Raw genomic sequence first — 21,120 nt, forward strand, 5'->3', positions numbered from 1 at the left:
GTCACGATCTCGCGGTCCGTGAGTTCGAGCCCCGCGTCAGGCTCTGGGCTGATGGCTCGGAGCCTGGAGCCTGTTTCCGATTCTGTGTCTCCCTCTCTCTCTGCCCCTCCCCCGTTCATGCTCTGTCTCTCTCTGTCCCAAAAATAAATAAAAAATGTTGAAAAAAAAATTTTTTTAAAAAAGAGTCTCTTATGGGTCTATCTATTTTTATCTTATTTTTCCTTCTTTTCCCCTATGATTATCTCTTTGGTTTCTTAAATTCCACATATGAGTGAAATCATATGATGTTTGTCTTTCTCTGACTGCTTATTTCACTTAGCATAAGTGCTAGTTCAATCCACATTGTTTCAAATGGCAAGATTTCCTTCTTTTTGATCACCAAGTAATATTCCATTGCATCCATTTACCCCTTCTTCTTTGTCCATTTGTTAGTCTAGGGACATTTGGGATCTTTCCATAATTTGGCTGTTGTTTATAGCACTGCTATAAACATTGGGGTGCATGCACCCCCTTCAAATCAGCATTTTTGTATCCTTTGGACAAATACTTAGTAGTGCAATTGCTAGGTCATAGGGTAGCTCTATTTTAAATGTTTTGAGGAACCTCCATACCGTTTCCAGAGTGGCTGCAACAGTTTGCATTCCCATAAGCAGTGCAAAAGGGTTCCTCTTCCTCTATATCCTTGACAACATTTGTTGTTTCCTGCATTGTTGATTTTAACCATTCTGACAGGTGTGAGCTCATATCTCATTGTGGTTTTGATTTGTGTTTCTCTGATGATGAGTCATGTTGAGCATCTTTTCATATGTCTGTCAGCTATCTGGATATCTTCCTTAGAAAAGTGTCTGTACATGTCTTCTGCCCATTTCTTCACTGGATTATTTGTTTTTTGGGTGTTGAGTTTGAAAAGTTCTTTATAGATTTTGGATACTAATGCTGTATATGATATGTCATTTGCGAATATCTTCTCCCATTCCATTGGTTGCCTTTGGTTTTGTTGATTGTTTCCTTTGCTGTGCAGAAGCTTTATATCTTGATGAGGTCTCAATGGTTCATTTTTGCTTTTGTTTCCCTTGCCCCCAGAGATATGTCTACTAAGAAGTTGTTGCAGCTGAGGTCAAAGATGTTGTTGCCTATTTTCTCCCTAGGATTTCGTTGGTTTCCTGTTTTACGTTTAGGTCTTTCATCCATTTTGAGTTTATTTTTGTGTATGGAGTAAGAAAGTATTCCAGGTTCATTCCTCTGCAGGTCACTGTCCAGTTCTCTCAGCACCATTTTCTGAAAGGACTGTCTTTTCCATTGGATATTATTTCCTGTTTTGTTGAAGATTAGTTGGCCATATCTTTGTGGGTCCATTTGTGGGTTCTCTGTTCTTTTCCATTGACCTATAGGTCTGTTTTTGTGCCAGTACCCATACTGTCTTGATGGTTACAGCTTTGTAATGCAGCTTGACGTCTGGAATTGTGACGCCTCCAGCTTTGGTTTTCTTTTTCAACATTAAAGTGGGTATTTGGGGGCTTTCCCAGTTCCATACAAATTTTAAGATTGTTTGTTCTAGTTCTGTGAAGAATGCTGGTGTTATTTTGACAGGGATTGCATTGAATGTGTAGATTGCTTTGGGTAGTATAGGCATTTTAACAATATTTGTTCTTCTGATCCATAAGCATGGAATGTTTTTCTATTTCTTTGGGTCTTCTTCATTTTCTTTAATAAGCTTTCTATAGTTTTCAGCATACAGATCTTTTACCTCTGTAAAAGTTAGATTTATTCCCAGGTATCTTATGGTTTTTGGTGCAATTGTAAATGGGATTGATGCCTTCCTTGATTTCTCTTTCTGCTGCTTCATTATTGGTTTATAGAGATTCAACTGATTTCTGTGCATTGATTTTATATCCTGTGACTTTGCTGAATTTATATGTTGGGTCTAACAGTTTTTTGGTGGAGACTGTCAGGTGTTTCATGTAGAGTATCATGTCATCTGCGAAGAATGAAAGTTTCACTTATTCTTTGCTAATTTGGATAACTTTCCTTTCTTTTTGTTTCCTGATTGCTGAGGATTTCAAGTACTATGTTGAACAACAGTGGTGAGAATGGACATCCTTGTCGTGTTTCTGACCCTAGGGGGAAAGGTCTCAGTTTTTCCCCATTGAGGATGATGTTAGTTGTAGGCCTTTCATATATGGCTTTTATGATGCTGAGGTTTATTCCTTCTATCCCTTCTTTCTTGAGGGATTTTTTTTATCAAGAAAGGATGCTGTATTTTGCCAAATCTTTTTTCTGCATTTATTAAAAGGATTATATGGTTCTTATCTTTTCTTTTTTTAATATGGTGTATCACATTGATTGATTTGTGAATATTGAACCAGCCCTGCAGCCCAAGAATAAATCCCACTTGATCATGGTGAATAATTCTTTTAATGTATTGCTGAATTAGATTTACTAGTATCTGGTTGCGAATTTTTACCTCCAGTTTCATCAGTGATATTGGTCTGTAATTCTTCTTTTTACTGGGGTCTTTGGTTTTGGAATCAAAATAATGTTAGCTTCATAGAATGAGTTTGGAAGCTTTCCTTCCATTTCTATTTTTTGGAACTGTTTGAGAAGACTAGGTATTAACTCTTCTTTAAATGTCTGGTAGAATTCCCCTGGGAAACCATCTGGCCCAGGACTCATTTCTTGGGGAGATTTTTGATAACTGATTCAATGCATTTGGTGGTTATGGGTCTATTCAAAATTTCTATTTCTTCCTGTTTGAGTTTTTGTAGTGTGTGAGTTTCTAGCAATTTGTCCATTTCTTCCAGATTGCACAGTCTGTTGGCATATAATTTTTATAGTATTATCTTGTAATTGTTTGTATTTCTGTGGTGGTTTTGATCTCTTTCTTTCATTTGTGATTTTATTTATTTAGATCCTCTCTCCTTTCTTTTTGAGAAGTCTGGCTAGCAATGTTTTTTTTTTTATTCTTTCAACAAAACAGCTTTTAGTTTCATCAATCTGTTCTACTGTTTTTGTTTGTTTGTTTCTATTTCATTTATTTCTGATCTAATCTTAATTATTTCCCTTCTTCTACTGACTTTGGGCTTTTTTTGCTGCTCCTTTTCTAGCCCCTTTCAGTGTAAAGTTAGGTGTATTGGGGACCTTTCTTGTTCTTTGAGACAGGTGTGAATTCCAATGTAATTTCCTCTTAGGACTGCCTTTGCTGTATCCCAAAGGGTTTGGACTGTCATGTTTTCATTTTCATTTGCTTCCATGTAATTTGTAATTTCTCCTTTAACTTCCTGGTTAACCCATTCATTCTTTACTAAGGTGTTCTTTAACCTCCATGCATTGTAGGCTTTCCAAATTTTTTCTTGTGGTTGATTTCAAATTTAATAGTGTTGTGATCTGAAAATACGCATGGTATGATCTTCATCTTTTTATACCTGTTGAGGACTGATTTGTTACCCAGTATATGATCTATTCTGGAGAATGTTCCTTGTGCATTGGAGAAGAATGTGTATTCTGCTGTTTTAAGATGAAATTTTCTGAATATATCTGTTAAGTCCATCTGGTCCAGTGTGTCATTCAAAGCCATTGTTTCCTTGTTAATTTTCTGCTTAGATGATCTGTCTATTGTTGTAAGTGGGGTATTAAAGTCTCCTACTATCATGGTATTATTATCAATGAGTTTCTATATGTTTGCGATTAATTGAAGTATATATTTGTGTGCTTAAGTCAGGGGGCATAAATATTTACAAGTGTTAGATCTTCCTGATGGAAAGACCCCTTAATTATGATACAATGCTCTTCATCTCTTGTTACAGTCTTTCTTTTAGAATCAAGTTTATCTGATGGCTATTCAGGCATTCTTTTGTTTTTTTAATTTTATCTTTTATTTTTTAAAATTTACAACCAAATTAGTTAGCATATAGTGCAGCAATGATTTCAGGAGTAAACTCCTTAGTGCCCCTTACCCATTTAGCCCATCCCCCCTCCCACAACCCCTCCAGCAACCCTCAGTTTGTTCTCCATATTTATGAGTCTCTTATGCTTTGTCCCCCTCCCTGTTTTTATATTATTTTTGTTTCCCTTCCTTTATGTTCATCTGTTTTCTCTCTTAAAGTCCTCATATGAATGAAGTCATATGATATTTGTCTTTCTCTGACTAATTTCTGAGGGTATTTACATAATACCCTCCAGTTCCATCCACATCGTTGCAAATGGCAAGATTTCATTCTTTTTGATTGCCGTGTAATACTCCATTGTATATATATACCACATCTTCTTTATCCATTCATCCATCAATGGACATTTTTCCCCTTTCCATACTTTGCCTATTGATGAGAGTGCTGCTATAAACATGGGGGTGCATGTGTCCCTTCGAATCATCACACCTGTATCCCATGGATAAATGCCTAGTAGTGCAATTGTTGCGTCGTAGGGTAGTTCTATTTTCAGTTTTTTGAGGCACCTCCATACTGTTTTCCAGAGTGGCTGCACCAGCTTGCATTCCCACCAACAATTCAGGCATTCTTTTGACCTCCATTAGCATGATAGATTGTTCTCCATCCCCTCACTTTCAATCTACTGGTGGCTAAATGAGTCTCTTGTAGGCAGCATATAGATGGATCTTGATTTTTAAAAATCCATTCTGATGCCCTATGTCTTTTGATTAGAGCATGTAGTCCAATTACATTCAGAATGATTAGTGAAAGATATGAATTTAGGGCCACTATGTTATCTGTAGAGTTGGTGTTTCTGGTGATATTCTCTGGTCCTTTATAGTCTTTGTTGCTTTGGTCTTCCTTTTTTATTTTTCTCCACTCAGAGAGTTCCCCTTAGAGTTTCTAACAGGAGTTTAGTGGTCATGAATTCCTTTAGTTTTTGTTTGAGAAAGTCTTTATCTCTCCTTCTATTCTGAATGAAAGCCTTGCTGGATAAAAGGATCTTGGCTGTGTATTTTGCCCATTCAGCTCATTGAATATTTCCTGCCACTCCCTTTTGGCCTGCCAAGTTTCAGTGGACAGGTCTGCTACTAACCTTATGTGTCTACCCTTCTAGGTTAAGGACTTTTTGTCCCTAGCTGCTTTCAGAATTCTCTTTCTTTGTATTTTGCCAGTTTCACTATGATATGTTGTGGTGTTGACCTGTTTTTGTTGATTTTGAAGCTAGTTCTCTGTGCCTCTTGGCCATGGATGTCTATTTCCTTCCCCAAATTAGGTAAGTTCTCAGTTATAATTTCTTCAAATAAACTTTCTGCCACTTTTTCTTGCTCTTCTTCTGGGACTCCTATGATACTAATATTGTTTTATTTATGAAATCACTTAGTTCTCTAAGTCTCCCCACATGATCCAGTTAATTTCATTTCTTTCATTTTTTTCAGCTTCATTATTTTCCATAATTTTATCTTCCATTTCACCTATTCTCTCCTTTGCTTCTTCAATCCTTGCTGTCACTGTATCTAGTTTATTTTGCATCTCAGTTATATCATTTTTTAATTCATCCTGACTGGTTCTCATGTCTTTGATCTCTGCAGCAAGGGTTTCTTTTGAAATTTGCACTATTGAAAATTGAATGTGTAGTCCTGAAGTACTTCAGTGAACGGAGCAGGTTGTTTCTGTTCATTTGGAAGATTCTTGTAATATGTGCAAACTGCCATGATAACTCAGTGAACAGCTTTGCCACCTGCTCACTGAGTTCTTGCATTTCTATGTCCCTCCAAAGCTATCTTTTAAATGATTATATTTGCATTTTAGACCAGAAAGCATCAAATATAGATGTGAACTGCTTATTATTTTGGCCGTCTCAGAATAAGGAATTTAGACAAAGTGCAGCTTCTACACCATGGTACAGATGGAGTTACTTGAACTAGAAAGAAGCTACACTACAATATATTTCATCTATTTATATAATTTACTTCATGATAAACAGAAGCAAGGGCTACAATCTATTCTCTTTACATTTAATCCCAAGTGGGAAATTTACTAGGCTTCATAGAAAGTATAAAATGACAATAATCAATGTTCCCAGACCATTAGCTGTTTATACTGTCATGTATAATTATAGTAGTAGGGTTCCTGCTTTAAACCTTATATGCACAAGTACTTTTTAGACTCTAATCATAATTGTGGGCATTTCAATACATAACTTTTATTGCATCTCAGAACTACATATTTTATGCAACTATTGTGCCATTGATTTTGGTAATATTTTTCTTAGTCACAAGGAAGAGATGGTAAAATCATAGTCACTAGCCGATCATCAAGTAAGACAAGCCAAAATGCATAGTCTTCTTAGGCAATAGGTTATATAAGCCAGCACATGAACTGACTGGGAAAAGATTTCTTAGCCAAGATGTTTGCTCCCATTCTATTCTGAAAATCTTTGCTGTTGAAATGAATAATAGAGTAACAGAAGAAGGATGGTGTGGGGCTAACATGTCAGCCTTGGAGGGCTCAGAGTTGCCTACTGAGGTATTCATTTGAAATTTATGTATGCATGATTTCACTTGGATATCTGGGAAATCTTTGGACTCTGCCAAACTCTTTGATTTCCTAGGAAGTTTCACTTGTTTTCTTTTCCTTTCCATTCCCTTCTCTCTCTCTCTCTCTCTCTCACATACACACATGGAAACACACAGATACACACACACACACACACACTCTACTCCCATATGACTTTGACACACAGAGCTTCCTCCTACAGTATAAAAATATCCTTTCAAATTATTTCACCATTGTTACAGAGTTTATCTTTCCAATCTGAATGGGTGAATTTATGATGGTGAGGTGAATGTTTATGTTAAAGCCATTAAAATGATATGCTGCAAACAGACATTTCTTTGGGCAACAGGAAATTAACTAGATTGTGATTGGGTTTGAAGTTTATATCATTTCCAGGGATAAGGAGACTCTTGGATGAGTAGAAAATGATTTGACTGTAGGTTTTCTTGTCAATTCCTCATATCTGTGAGTTATAAAGCTTTATTCTGTTGGCAGAAAATTAATTCACTCTGATGTCTTGATTGCTTTCCTACAGTGCTCCTTCCATGTCTCTATACCAGCAATTGTTGTAGCAGGAGAGCAAGAATGGGTTTGCTTCATGGTGGGTTGGCCCCATTCCCCATGAGGGTAAGGAATCTGAGATGGGGAAGGCTAGCCAAGAAGGAATTTTTTCTCATTACTTCAGTAGTCAATGGCAAAATTTTAGATGGTATGTTTTATCTGTATAGAGATGTGGTGAGTTTGTTTGATTTATCCAACATAAGAGGGAAAGCAAGCAGTTTTGCAACAATTTTCTTACTAATTAAAGTGTAAGATAAAATCATATCCCCTTTATAGAGGCCAGCAGTGACATTTAATGCAGGAGATTTTTGGCCCAAAGCCCAATACAAAATGTAGTGCAAAAATACTTTCCAGCATTGGGGGCATTTGATTGTCAGTAATGCTAGCATGCTATCTTGTTTTCAAATAGAAATGCCTAAGAAAATAGAATTTTCTAACCCTGAATAATGTGACATTATTTATACACTCAGGAAGATTACAAGGGGCTCAAACTCACCAGGAGCTGTCTAAGAAGAAATGTCTATGAAGAAAAAAAAAAGATTCTGGATCATGATTTTCACACTATTTATGATTTCTTGAAAGCTTGACTGCTTTGATAAATTTGACATCAATTTATAGGGGCCATACACAGTATAAGTAAATAAACAAGGATTTTAGTTTCCTTTGTAAGATTTATAATGTAAAGTTTCACTCCTTGGACTCCTTCCATTCACCTATTGGACAATATGAAAGACTATTGATTAGGGGTCTAGCAAAAAGGGACTGATGACTGATACAAGAAACTTCATTGAGTACAGATCATTACTTCTAATATATATACATTTTTTTATCCAAGCCCCTCTGGTGGGAGGCAGGTGAGTGTATTAAGAAATGGCCCTTTCAAGAAGTCTGGGCACATAATCTGAAGAAATTAGTTCCAAACACATAATCTCTCAGAAATATCATTTATCCTAATATTTTATAGAAACTTTTTATTCTTCTTTTTTAAATCTCTCAGCTGGCTTTAAATTAAAAAATATTAACTTATTGCAAAAAATAAAAACTGATTTCTTTACTTGTTGTATTGAGTTACTTATTTCAATTATTCAATCACTTGGCACTGTGTGTATATGTATGCTTATCCATATAAACATACAATTATACATATTTCTAATCTGTGGTCTTTAGAAAAAATACTATTTTTCCATGTGAAAAGCTTTGATTTTGTTTATTTTGCACAGGCTTTATTTAAAAAAAATTAATGTTTATTATTTATTTTTGAGAGAGAGAGAGAGAGAACAGGGGAGGGGCAGAAAGAGAGGGAGACACAGAATCAGAAGCAGGCTCCAGACTCTGAGTTGTCAGCACAGAGCCTGATGCAGGGCTGGATCCCATGAACTGTGAGATCATGACCTGAGCTGAAGTTGGTCACTTAACTGATTGAGTCACCCAGGCACCCCCAGGTTTTATTTTACAAGCAATGTCAGGATTTAGAGGGTCTTAAGAAGAGTTATGCCATCATACATATACTAAATGGAAAATAACTGTGGATAAGGGTAGAAACAGGGATGTCAGTTAGGAAGTTATTGCTACAATGTAAGTAGGAGAAGGAGAAGCCTGAACGAAAGTGGCATAATCCAGATGAAGAGAAATGAGCAAATTATATTCTCAGAATGAAGACGACTTGCTGGTGAACAAGATGTAGAATATGAGGGAAGAAGAGTCATGGATGATTCCTTGGATTTTGTTCTAAGTAACTGCATAGGTAGGGGTGCCATTTACTGAGATGGGGAGACTAGGAAGAAATGGTTGTGGGTTGAAAAAATAACTCTTGTTTTTGCTGTTAAATTCGTGGTGCCTGTTTTATGTTTTTAATTATAAGCATTAAGTAGCAGTTAGATTTATAACTCTGGACCTCAGGGTAGAGACAGGAAACTAAGATGAATTTATATCTCCATTTGCATTTTATTTAAAGTCAAGGTAGTGGGTGAGACATGTGAAAATAGAGAAGAAAAAGAAAATAGGATAAAGCTCTTGGCCAGTATAATATTTATGTTGGGGGAAAAGAGTCAGCAAACAAAACTAAAAAAGAATAGCCAATGTGCCAGGAGAGGATGATTTCCCAGAAGCCAAGAGACAAGACCTTTGGAGAAGCAACTTAACAATCAACTGTGAAAACACTATTTGTCTAAGAATGAATCATTTGGGAAATGTGAGCATGTAAAAAGCATTTATCTGATCTTGCAATATGGCACCCATTGTTAACCAGGACAGACTTATGGCATGGTAGGGATTTCAGCCTATCTAAGGTGGGTTCAGGACAGTGTGGGAGAGGAGAAAATATACTAGATATAGGCAACAGGTTTAGAATAAAAGAGGAATAGACAAAAGAGGCAGTATGGAAAAAGAAAATATGGGCAAATGAGGCATTTCTCAGATGGGAGCTAATTCAGCCTATTTTTCTGCTAATGGACATGATCCAATAGAGAACAGGAGAGATGATGCAGGCAGAAGGGATGATTTCAGGAGAGAAGTCACAAGGTCAGTGAGTAATTGGTGTTGAGAGCATGGAGGAATTCCTGTCTATTCATTTCCATTTTCTCAGTTAATTAAAAAGTGAGATTATCACTAAAGGGAGAAAGCAAGGGTGTTGGAGTTTGGAAGACAGAGGTGTGAAATAGTCTGGTCAGGAAAAGGGAAATTGAATTAATAGAAAAATGCATTAGTAGTAAGGTTGTTGGTTATGGTAATAGATCATGGCCTTTGAGAATTCAATGATCAGAGTTTCAAAGATTTTAAGATGTATTAGATGGTATTTTTCATTTTGCAGAGGTATGAATTTAAGTCACATGCCAAAGAATGAAAGTGTCCCACCTAATTAAGCTTCCCTAATAATTCTTTTAGAGAGATTCTCAAAGAAAAACTAACAAGAAAAGAATTGTTTTCCCTTTCATATTACCCCTAAAAAGAAAGCATTAGTGTTGAGGTTGAAAGTGAAACAAATGTCAAGGAGTCATCATCAAGGGTGATGATTCTCATCCAGATAGGTCCATTAGTTAGAGTGAAATGTCTATTTTAGTGAAGACTTAGACCAGTGACATGAACAAGCATACCCTATTGTCGTGGAAACAATATAAAGTATGACTGGAATGTTCTAGCAAATGCTCCAACCACTCACAAGAGGATACTCTCCGGAAACATGTGGCTTGACTAAAGTGTGATTTGAGAGAAAACCAAGAGCCTGGACAAACATTTCTCATTAGCAGATTCACAAAGGTCTTGGAATGTATCCTTCACCACATGCAAGATTTACTTCACCCTCTGGTCCACAGTTTTCATGCCTCTCCTGCTTCCAGGTGTATTATGGGCTTGCAGATCCTGGTGAAAATCACTAGGTTTCTCTCTCATCTACATTCTGAATAAGAAGAAAAGTAAATGTTTTATTTCTACATTATTGAATGTATTTAAACATAACATTTTTTTCCTATTTCTCTTTAAAAATGACTTTCAAATTTAAGTGAAATGATGTTCTGTTCAGCCCTATTAAGTAAACCTTCTTCTTCTTCTTATTATTATTTTAATTTTTTATGTTTATTTATTTTTGAGAGAGAGCACACGTGTGAGTGAGGGAGGGAGACACAGAATCCAAAGCAGGCTCCAGGCTCTGAGCTGTCAGCACAGAGCCTGACGTGGGGCTCGAACTCATGAACCACGAGATCATGACCTGAGCCGAAGCCAGATACTTAACTGACTGAGCCACCCAGGCACCGCTTATGATTATTATTATTATTAATGAAGTTTGAAAATATCTGGTGATATATTTGTGCTCACACACCTGGAGAAGAAGCAAAGAACACTAGCAGCCTTCTAAAATAATAAATAATATCGACCTTAAATCCTGCATTTTTAAATTATGCTTTTACTAACCAGAAGGTTTCTCAGCTAACTTTTATGTTAACTGCAATATTTTTCCTATTTAAAATCTTATATTGTGGATGTGGCAAAATTAGGATTTGTGATTGGGAAAATCTCCAGAAACAATAAGATAAGCTCTGAGAGATTCACTTACATGTCATCCAGTTTAAAGTCCACCTTTACGTATTAGAAAACCAAGTCCCAAAAAATTAAGAGACTTGCTTAAGGTTGTTCATTTGTTAATAGGATTACAGCTGGGGTTGTATTTCTTGACAACTGTTTCAATGTGTTTTCCATTGTGTTACAGTCTACAGAAACTTAACTACAAAACCACCAAATTTGAGAGCTGAAAAGGACCCTAGAGATTGAGCTTCAACCATCTCATTTTATGAAAGAGGAAATACAGATCCAGGAAAATTAAATTGTTGCAAAGTTATATAGTGAGTGTAATAGGAAGTTAGTAGGGACTATGCTTGCCTCGGGTTTCAACTGAGGTACCATAAGGAAAAGTATCAGATAGCAGGGAGTGTAGGCAGTCATCCCTGTCCCCATATGCTTATTTTTAAGGAAATGGTACAGGAAAAGTGACTCTTGCACTCCTCTGGCAGACAAGGATATATAAAGATATCAGAGGCAGTGAAAAAGGGAAAACATTGGTAAGGAAAAAGAATTTCTTTGGAGAAAGCTCTCCTTTGCTGCGAACCCCCAAACTTTGAAGAAAACTTTGGGGGATGCTAATTTCTAAGGCCAAGACTAGAGAAGAGACCTTTGAGAGAACAATTTGGTATGCCACCTCCATATCTAATGGCAGAGTCAGAAGAACGCTGCGTTGGGATTGCTTAACTCTCTGAGTTTGCACAGAATTTACTACCATATATTATGGACCAGTGTGGACCACTGAAAGTGAAAGACCCAACATGGGACTTTAGGGTCCTGTCCAACAGTGACACCTCAAGGGGCAAGGAGACTTCAGCAGAAAGAGATCACTATGAAATGCCCAGTAGCTGAGCTGCCATCACCCAGAAGAGAGGTTCATTCTTCAGGGGAAAGCAGTCCTCAGGAAACTGGAGCCCAGAAGGGACACTGCAGAGTTTTTTCTTCCCTCAAGCCCAGAGAGGTGAGTCAACCTGTCATGGCACCAGTCCAAGTAAGAACCATCTATATCTCTTCATTCACTGCAACTAGTGAGTGAGAGAAGATCTTGACCAGGACAAGCGGAGGGCAGAGTGACAACTGTGGGCTTCCAGCCTGAACCAATTTTGGGAGGAGAAGAGGAGAAGATTTGGTGATAGGTCAAATTCAGAATTTTTCAATGGACATTCTATATACTGACATGAGACTGTGTTTGACTTGTAGAGATTGTCAAGTGTTGTGCTATCTAGGGGTGAGTGGGAACAAAAGCCATGTGAACTGTCTGAGTTTTCATCAGGGGTAGAGAAGCTTACAATCTGAGGGAGTTAGAGTTGATGTTGCGTTTTGTCCACAGTTCGTGGGTCAATGTGTTCGTCGTGCTGGTTGTAGGAATCTCACCTAGGGCTATTTTCACTGAACTCTGCTGTCTCAAATGAAAAGTGTGAGAATTGCAAGAGGAACAAATTTACTTAGTTTTTATATCTATTTGCCATAAAAAATTAAGAAAATATTCATATCTTGAAAGTTTTGAAAAATCGGTGTGTAGTAGATTTCCAGTACTGTTTCATGAATGAATGAATGAAACAAAGAACTGCCATCACTGAGCGGCACAAGATGGAGAGTCACTAATGTCCGACAAGCAGGAACAGCTGCAGACACTCATGCCAATCAGAAGGAAAGCTAACGTCTGGAACACCAAGGAAAGAAAAACACAAACATTGCTCTGTGTGCCAAGACTGGCCACCAGGCCCATCCTGATTGTATTTAGGACACCAGCGGTCAAATGTAAATATGGGTCAGCTGAGTTATTTTACTTAGGCCAAGTTATATACACAATACATGTCCATGCTTTCAATCAGGAAAAGAACACATGGAGCTTGCTGGCTTGTTTTTAAGGCTTTGGGACTTGCAATAAATCTTGTTCTTTCCACCTCAGAAGGATCAACAGGGGCAAGAGAGCCTTGCCTTTTTCCCACCACAACTGACTCTTAGCATATGTTCAAAATCATCATCCCTGACTTGCGCTCCCATAACTGAACTGCCGCCACCCGCAGGGCTCCTTCCAGACTCAGTGTCCAATTACAACATTTCCGCCAACCTGAAGGATGGAGGGATTGAAATGAGTGGCTCTTAGCAAAAGTCCAAGTGTTACCAGCCTGTTCATTCAATCTCACGCGTTGGAGAAAGAATCTGGTTGTGAACGCAGGCTTTTATTTTCAGACCAAAGTCAGTATCCTGACGACACAGGCGACATTCATGCTACCTCCTCAGATCCGTGCCATGGTGTCTCTTAATGGCAAAATTGGACAGAAACGTGTAGAAAAGACATGGCAAGTAATCATTAAGAAGGCAGTTGACAATATTGTCGGAATTTCAGTGAGGGACATTAGAAGGGAAAACTTTTCTTTAAAAATTTATAGATCAGCCATAGGATGTTTGATGTTACAAGATCATAAGTCTGAAGAACAAAGGGGAGTCTAAAGAATAGTTTGGTTTCAAATGATTACTTCTGGATTTTGGTGAAGATTCTCCAGTCATATGAATTGTCTTGTGAAAGTAATACTTTTATTTTTTTCCTTGATCAGTTTTGCCACACTATACCTATATTTCAAGCGTGCCGTTAGCTAATCTACCCTTAGGTGGCCAATGCCCCTACCTGTTACACTTTAAACTATTTGAGGTACCACAAAACATACCTGATAAAAAATATGGAAATCCACATTGCTATTTAAAAATTTTCGACTATAGATGTTGGAGAGGGTGTGGAGAAACGGGAACCCTCTTGCACTGTTGGTGGGAATGCAAACTGGTGCAGCCGCTCTAGAAAACAGTGTGGAGGTTCCTCAAAAAAATTAAAAATAGACCTACCCTATGACCCAGCAATAGCACTGCTAGGAACTTAGCCAAGGGATACAGGAGTACTGATGCATAGGGGCACTTGTACCCCAATGTTTATAGCAGCACTCTCAACAATAGCCAAATTATGGAAAGAGCCTAAATGTCCATCAACTGATGAATGGATAAAGAAATTGTGGTTTATATACACAATGGAGTACTACGTGGCAATGAGAAAGAATGAAATATGGCCCTTTGTAGCAACGTGGATGGAACTGGAGAGTGCGATGCTAAGTGAAATAAGCCATACAGAGAAAGACAGATACCATATGGTTTCACTCTTATGTGGATCCTGAAAAACTTAACAGAAACCCATGGGGGAGGGGAAGGAAAAAAAAAAAAAGAGGTTAGAGTGGGAGAAAACCAAAGCATAAGAGACTCTTAAAAACTGAGAACAAACTGAGGGTTGATGGGGGGTGGGAGGGAGGGGAGGGTGGGTGATGGGTATTGAGGAGGGCACCTTTTGGGATGAGCACTGGGTGTTGTATGGAAACCAATTTGACAATAAATTTCATATATTGAAAAAAAAATTTTTCTCAGTCCTCTGATGTGGCGTCTTGCAAAAACGGACAAAATTCTCCACCTTTTCTGAAGGGCCTTGGCATTGGCAACGAGACTTTATCTATCTACCCACTTTTTAAACCTGAGCTGGCCACGTGACTTTAGCCAATAGAATGCAAAGTAGGTAATATTGGGCCTCAGAGATCTCCTCTCCATCTTTGAACACTATGATTAGGGTAGCCCATTGAAGGATGAGAGACATATAATACAGTCATTTCTCTCACCTTGGACAAAAATATACCAACTGGCATACAGCTGAGTAAGGCCACCCTAAATTAGTTAGGGGCCAACCCCCCCCCCACAGCTAACTGAAGAACACAAATGGGTCCAATGGAGATCAGCTAACCAGCTACCTGACTCAGAACTGTAAGCCAAAAAAGGGGGGGAGGCTATTGTTTTAAACGACTAAGTGCTGGTTAGTTTATTATATAGTGATGATTAACTGATGTGTCTGGTTATATCATGTACAGAATTCTCTTCTTTTTCTCATTCTTACAAGGCCACGTGCCATGGCTAGAAAACCAAAGGCTTGTAATTGCAAGAGAATACAACTAACGGTAGAGAATGTCTCCATATGCCATTGCCCCTGATTCACTACAACTTGGGGAAAACCCTGCCTCATAAACATTGTTCCTTTCATAAACACAACAGAGAAAAGAAAAAGTAGAAAAGATCCCTTGCTCCACTACTTTCCAGCTGTAATATCACTGGCCGTGGGGGTCAAGCGTATGAGTACACCATCCAAACTAACCTGGGGTTAGGAGCCTTGAGGGTAGTACTTGTATCTTTTCCACGTTGTGTTCTACATAGCCCTTAGCTGTATTAACACACAGTAGTGACTCAAATACAATTACATGAAATCAAATTGAATGCATCTGAACCCCTAGCTGCTACAGGGAGGATACATGGCCTTCTCCCTCCAGCAATTGCATTCAGGGTTCGTACACACTGCACAGCTTTCTGAATAGGCTTGAAATACTTAGTACTGCCTTAGACATTTGGTCAGGACTGTGGGCTGAGAACTAATTGCTCACCAGGCCTTATTATATACGCTCACTATTCCAGAGAATAGACAGGTTTTACAGACTAGTGCATAAGAACTACTCCAAATGTAAAGCTATAGTATAATAATCAATATCTCTTTTCAGGAAGTTGCCCCCAAGACACCCTCTGCTGAGACCCCTGCTGTTCTCATCGTTCATCACTGCCCATTCCATGTACTTCGGCTATCCTGAGCACCCCCTTCTGTTCCCTGCTTCTGTGCCCCACACATTCTTCCTGCCTGAACTACGCTTCTCCTATACATTCTCCAGGTGATCACCTTTTCAACTCTTAAAGTGCATCCTCTTCTATAAAGTCTTTCCCAGATGCATCCCTCCATGTTCTTCTCTAAGTAGACTTACATATTTCATCACAATTTCCTTTGCAAGTGTGTATGAGTGTGTGCGTGTGCACATAGTATTTTATTGTTGTCTTTATGGGGCAGTTTCGCCAGATTTTATTAGCAGATTTTCACCTCTTTAAAGGCAGGAACCATTATTCATCTAATTTTTTTATGTGGACTTGCCAGCTTAGTGACTGACATATACTGATATTCCATGAATGTTTACTAAAAAATGTGTAAGTGAATATTATTATATTGTCTAACATCCTCCTTTTTAAAAGAAATGCATAGGAAATAATTTTAAACATACGATATTTCCAGTTTGGTAGGTTTAAATGAGTATTATTTCATTATGGTTTGTTACTTAATATCTCCATAGTGGGGGCACAGACTCATGAGCAGCAGTATGTTATAGTATCTAAGGGAAATATATTTTCTTTTTGAGTCCCAGGTTTGTTCTTTAAGCCAATAATAAAACAGAAGATCATTTACATTGCTGATTCATGCTTTATTCACTTAGAATTTTTATTAATGGAGTGAAATTCTATATATAAGTAATTGTGAGCAATATGCAAGAAATGCACATAATTATAATACATATAAAACTAATAAGCAGTCATAAATCATACTTTTTCTATATAACCTATGTAGAAAAATAATTTATTTTAAAAGGTGCACTGAATCAGGAAAAAAATACCATATGGATTATATCAGCAAGTGACTAAATCACCATGACCAGATTTAAATTCCCTTCATTTTAGTTTTTTCCTTAATGTAAAAAATAAGGACAATAATATACAATTCCATTCTCCCAGAGATTGTAGGTTGGAATGAGAAAAAAACAGAGTAAGGATTTTGATCACTTTAGGGAAGTAGCAAGCAACACATACAGGGGAGATATATGTAATTATCATAATAGAAATGATATATTTTAACTTGAAAATCAGTGTGTGATGAGTTGAGCTGACATGATGTTAACATGTTAGGATATCTCAAAGCCTCTCATGAATATGATCCATGTAATACAAGCTAATTCATCCTCACTTATTGACAAATTTGAAGAATGTGCTTGTATCTTAAATTGAGAGTAATGGAAATTACCCAAATATATTACGATAAAAGGCTGCTCATGAGGAAAAAGAAACATTCTTGTGTCTAAATTCCTTAGGTTGGCTTTCAGCATTGGTCATTGGTCAGGTTTCCTGAGTACTTTTCAACTCCTAAACATTTATATTAATATATAAATCAACATACAGGATTGGCCCAAGAGAAGTACTGGGAGTAGAATAAAAAGTAGGAAGACAGGGAGAAGCCATGTTATTCTTTCCCTCTTTCCCAGCTTCCAGAGACTTTTCTGCAATATCTGTGTCATAGGTTTGCCCCACTATCCAAAAATATGGAGCTTTCCTATGAAAACTCTTATAAACCGAAATGGCATAAAATGAAGAAACAATTACCATTAACGCATGTGGAATTTTTTTTAGGATTTCCAGACCCAGACCCCAAAAATAACCTCTCCTAGGCTTTTCTGAAACCTTAGGACATATCTTGCTAATGGATGTACAAAGTAAGTCGAGACAAAGCACACGTGCTCACAGACATAATTCAAAACTAGTGGCTTGATACTGAGATGCTGAGGGCATCTGGTGAAGAAGCTCGGAGGAGACCCTCGCTGCTCCCAGTGTGAGCTGCCTCTATAAGGCTAGCTACAAAACAAACAGCCTATCTTAGCTTTTCAACCATTTTTCTTTTTTTTTTTTTCTTTTTTTTTTTTAACGTTTATTTATTTTTGAGACAGAGAGAGACAGAGCATGAACAGGGGAGGGGCAGAGAGAGAGGGAGACACAGAATCTGAAACAGGCTCCAGGCTCTGAGCTGTCAGCACAGAGCCCGACGCGGGGCTCAAACTCACGGACCGGACCGTGAGATCATGACCTGAGCCGAAGTCGGACGCTTAACCGACTGAGCCACCCAGGCGCCCCACAACCATTTTTCATAAAAGCAAAAATCCTTTTCGGACTTCTTTGGTTTTCAAAGATAGGTACTACTGTAGATCTTTTGTAAAAGCCAAGTGTCATGAAGTAAACTTTCAAAAAACAAGGGATGTCTGGACCTTTGTAGCTCCCTTTGGACCAACTCAGTAGCGCCTTTTAGGCTTCCTCTACCCACTGCATGGATCAGTGGATTTGCAATCACCAAGGAGAGTTGTTTGCTGGTTTGTTTGTCTGTCGCTGGGATCAAATGAAGAACAAACCGGTCTCGCCTCTTGCAAAGCAAGTGCGTTCACAATTCCATGAACTGGCAAAAATTCCACCTGCATTTGACTTCCTGCCACAAAATTTTAAAATATAAAACCAGTTTGTTGCTGAATACTTACATGATAAGAGATATTCCCTTACATTTTCAATAACTAAGGAATACATCTTCTTATCTCGTTCTGAATGAGGTCAAGGAAACAAACACCCTAGTGATACCATCATAGCAGTACGCCCCTGAATTTTGAATGCAGCAGTACGAAAAAGAGTAATTTTTGCCACTCAAAGAGCATAACATATTTTGAGGTTAAAAAATAATGAAGTAATGTTAGACATTATTGCAATTAAAAGAATAGTGTAGAGTTATATTTAAACTGACAACTCTGTTGGCCTTTTTAATTATATTGGCCCTACAAAGGAAGAAGAAAGATACCATCGCAGATTCTCCAAGAGCCTCCATTAACCATGACTGTATGAAACAAGAAGATCCAATAAGTATTTTTTTTTTTATGTTTTTATTTATTTCTGAGACAGAGAGAGACAGAGCATGAGCAGGGTAGGGACAGAGAGAGAGGGAGACACAGAATCTGAAGCAGGTTCCAGGCTCTGAGCTGTCACTGACTGAGCCACCCAGGTGCCCCAAAGATCGAATAAGTATTGAAGAAGGCTAACTTTCAAGAAAGTTGATTATAACAATATAAGACACATAGGAGAAATAATTAACAATTTCTGGCTTTTGTCACATATACAATAAACTGCATATACATTGGTACAATTGCATTTAAACAAAGTTTAATTTAATTGTCTGCTATGGCATTTGAAAGAAGAACGTGTCTTATTTAATTGCCATGATTCCACAAACTCTTGAATGCTATCTTCTCAATATAACCAGAGGATAATCAATCACACTAAGACATTTTTCCCTGTGATAACTTTCCTGTGAAAATAAGTACCGGGTCAAGAATGCAAATTTTCTTAATCCCTTTAGGCATTTCCTCTTTAGTGCTTGTGAGAGATCTGGTGGTGCATTCAGGCACCTTTATTTCTTTATTAATTATTATAACTATTATTTAATTTTTTTTAAATTTAAGTTAGTTAACATATAGTGTAATAATGGTTTCAGGAGTAGAACCCAGTGATTTATCACTTACACATGACACCCAGTGCTTATCTCAACAAGTACCCTCCTTAACGCCCATCACATATTTAGCCCATCCTCCCACCTAACACCCCCCCAGCAAACCTCAGTTTGTTCTGAGAATGCTGGTGTTATTTTGATAGGGATTGCATAAGTCTCTTATAGTTTGACTCCCTCTCTGTTTTTATCTTATTTTTCCTTCCCTTCACCTCTGTTCATCTGTTGTGTTTCTTAAATTCCACGTATGAGTCACAGCATATATTTATTTTTCTCTGACTTATTTTGCTTAGCGTAATACATTCTAGTTCCATCCACATGTTGCAGGTGGCAAGATTTCAATCTTTTTGATCGCTTTTTGAGTAATATTCCGTTGTGTATATATACCACTTCTTCTTTATCCATATTTCAGTTGATGGACATTTGGGGTCTTTCCACACCTGGCTATTGATAGTGCTGCTATAAACATTCAGGTGCATGTGCTCCTTCAAATCAGCATTTTTGTATTCTTTGGACAAATACTTAGTAGTGCAATTGCTGGGTCGTAGGGTAGTTCTATTTCAATTGTTTTGAGGAAGTTCCATACTGTTTTCCAGAGTGGCTGCACCAGTTTGCATTCCCACCAGCACTGCAAAAGGGTTACCCTTTCTCTGCATCCTTGACATCTGTTGTTTCCTGCATTGTTGATTTAGCCATTCTGACATGTGTGAAGTGCTATCTCATTGTGGTTTTGATTTGTATTTCTCTGATGGTGAGTCATATTGAGTGTCTTTTCATGTGACTGTTAGCTACCTGGAGGTCTTCTTTGGGAAAGTGTCTGTTCATGTCTTCTGCCCATTTCTTCACTGGATGATTTGTTTTTTGGGTGTTGAGTTTGAAAAGTTCTTTATAGATTTTGGTTACTAATGCTGTATATGATATGTCATTTGCAAATATCTTCTCCCATTCCATTGGTTGCCTTTGGTTTTGTTGATTGTTTCCTTTGCCGTGCAGAAGCTTTATATCTTGATGAGGTCTCAATGGTTCATTTTTGCTTTTGTTTCCCTTGCCTCCAGAGACATGTCTACTAAGAAGTTGTTGCAGCTGAGGTCAAAGATGTTGTTGCCTATTTTCTCCCTAGGATTTTGCTGGTTTCGTGTCTTACATTTAGGTCTTTCATCCATTTTGAATTTGTTTTTGTGTATGGCATAAGAAAGTAGTCCAGGTCATTCCCCTGCAGGTCGCTGTCCAGTTCTCTCAGCATCATTTGCTGAAGAGCCTGTCTTTTTTCTGTTGGATATTCTTTCCTGTTTTATTGAAGATTAGTTGGCCATATCTTTGTGGGTCCATTTCTGGGTTCTCTATTCTGTTCCATTGACCTATAGTTCTGTTTTTGTGCCAGTACCCATACTGTCTTGATGGTTACAGCTTTGTAATGCAGCTTGACGTATGGAATTGTGATGCCTCCAGCTTTGGTTTTCCTTTTCAACATTACAGTGGGTGTTTGGGGGCTTTTCCAGTTCTGTACAAATTTTAAGATTGTTCTAGTTCTGTGAAGAATGCTGGTGTTATTTTGACAGGGATTGCATTGAATGTGTAGATTGCTTTGGGTAGTATAGGCATTTTAACAATATTTGTTCTTCTGATCCATAAGCATGGAATGTGTTTCCATTTCTTTGGGTCTTCTTCAATTTCTTTAATAAGCTTTATATAGTTTTTAGTATAGTTTTACCTTCATAGAAGTGAGATTTATTCCTAGTATCTTATGGGTTTTTGGTGCAATTGTAAAAGGGATTAATTCCTTGACTTCTCATTCTGCTGCTTCATTATTGGTGTATAGAG

General features: G+C 37.7%; 1 long non-coding RNA gene across 3 annotated transcripts in view; it reads left to right on the forward strand.

Annotated features, from left to right (window-relative positions):
* LOC131512663 (uncharacterized) overlaps positions 1-15,897 on the forward strand; it is a 130,590-nt gene extending 114,693 nt beyond the window's left edge. For all 3 annotated transcript variants that reach the window (XR_009262228.1, XR_009262226.1, XR_009262227.1), the window contains one exon: positions 15,674-15,897. This is a non-coding gene — a long non-coding RNA (uncharacterized LOC131512663). The remainder of the gene's footprint in view (positions 1-15,673) is intronic.
* Positions 15,898-21,120: the final 5,223 nt, after the last annotated feature.

Source organism: Neofelis nebulosa, chromosome 5 (genome assembly GCF_028018385.1).
Source record: "Neofelis nebulosa isolate mNeoNeb1 chromosome 5, mNeoNeb1.pri, whole genome shotgun sequence".
NCBI classification, from domain to species: Eukaryota; Metazoa; Chordata; class Mammalia; order Carnivora; family Felidae; genus Neofelis; species Neofelis nebulosa.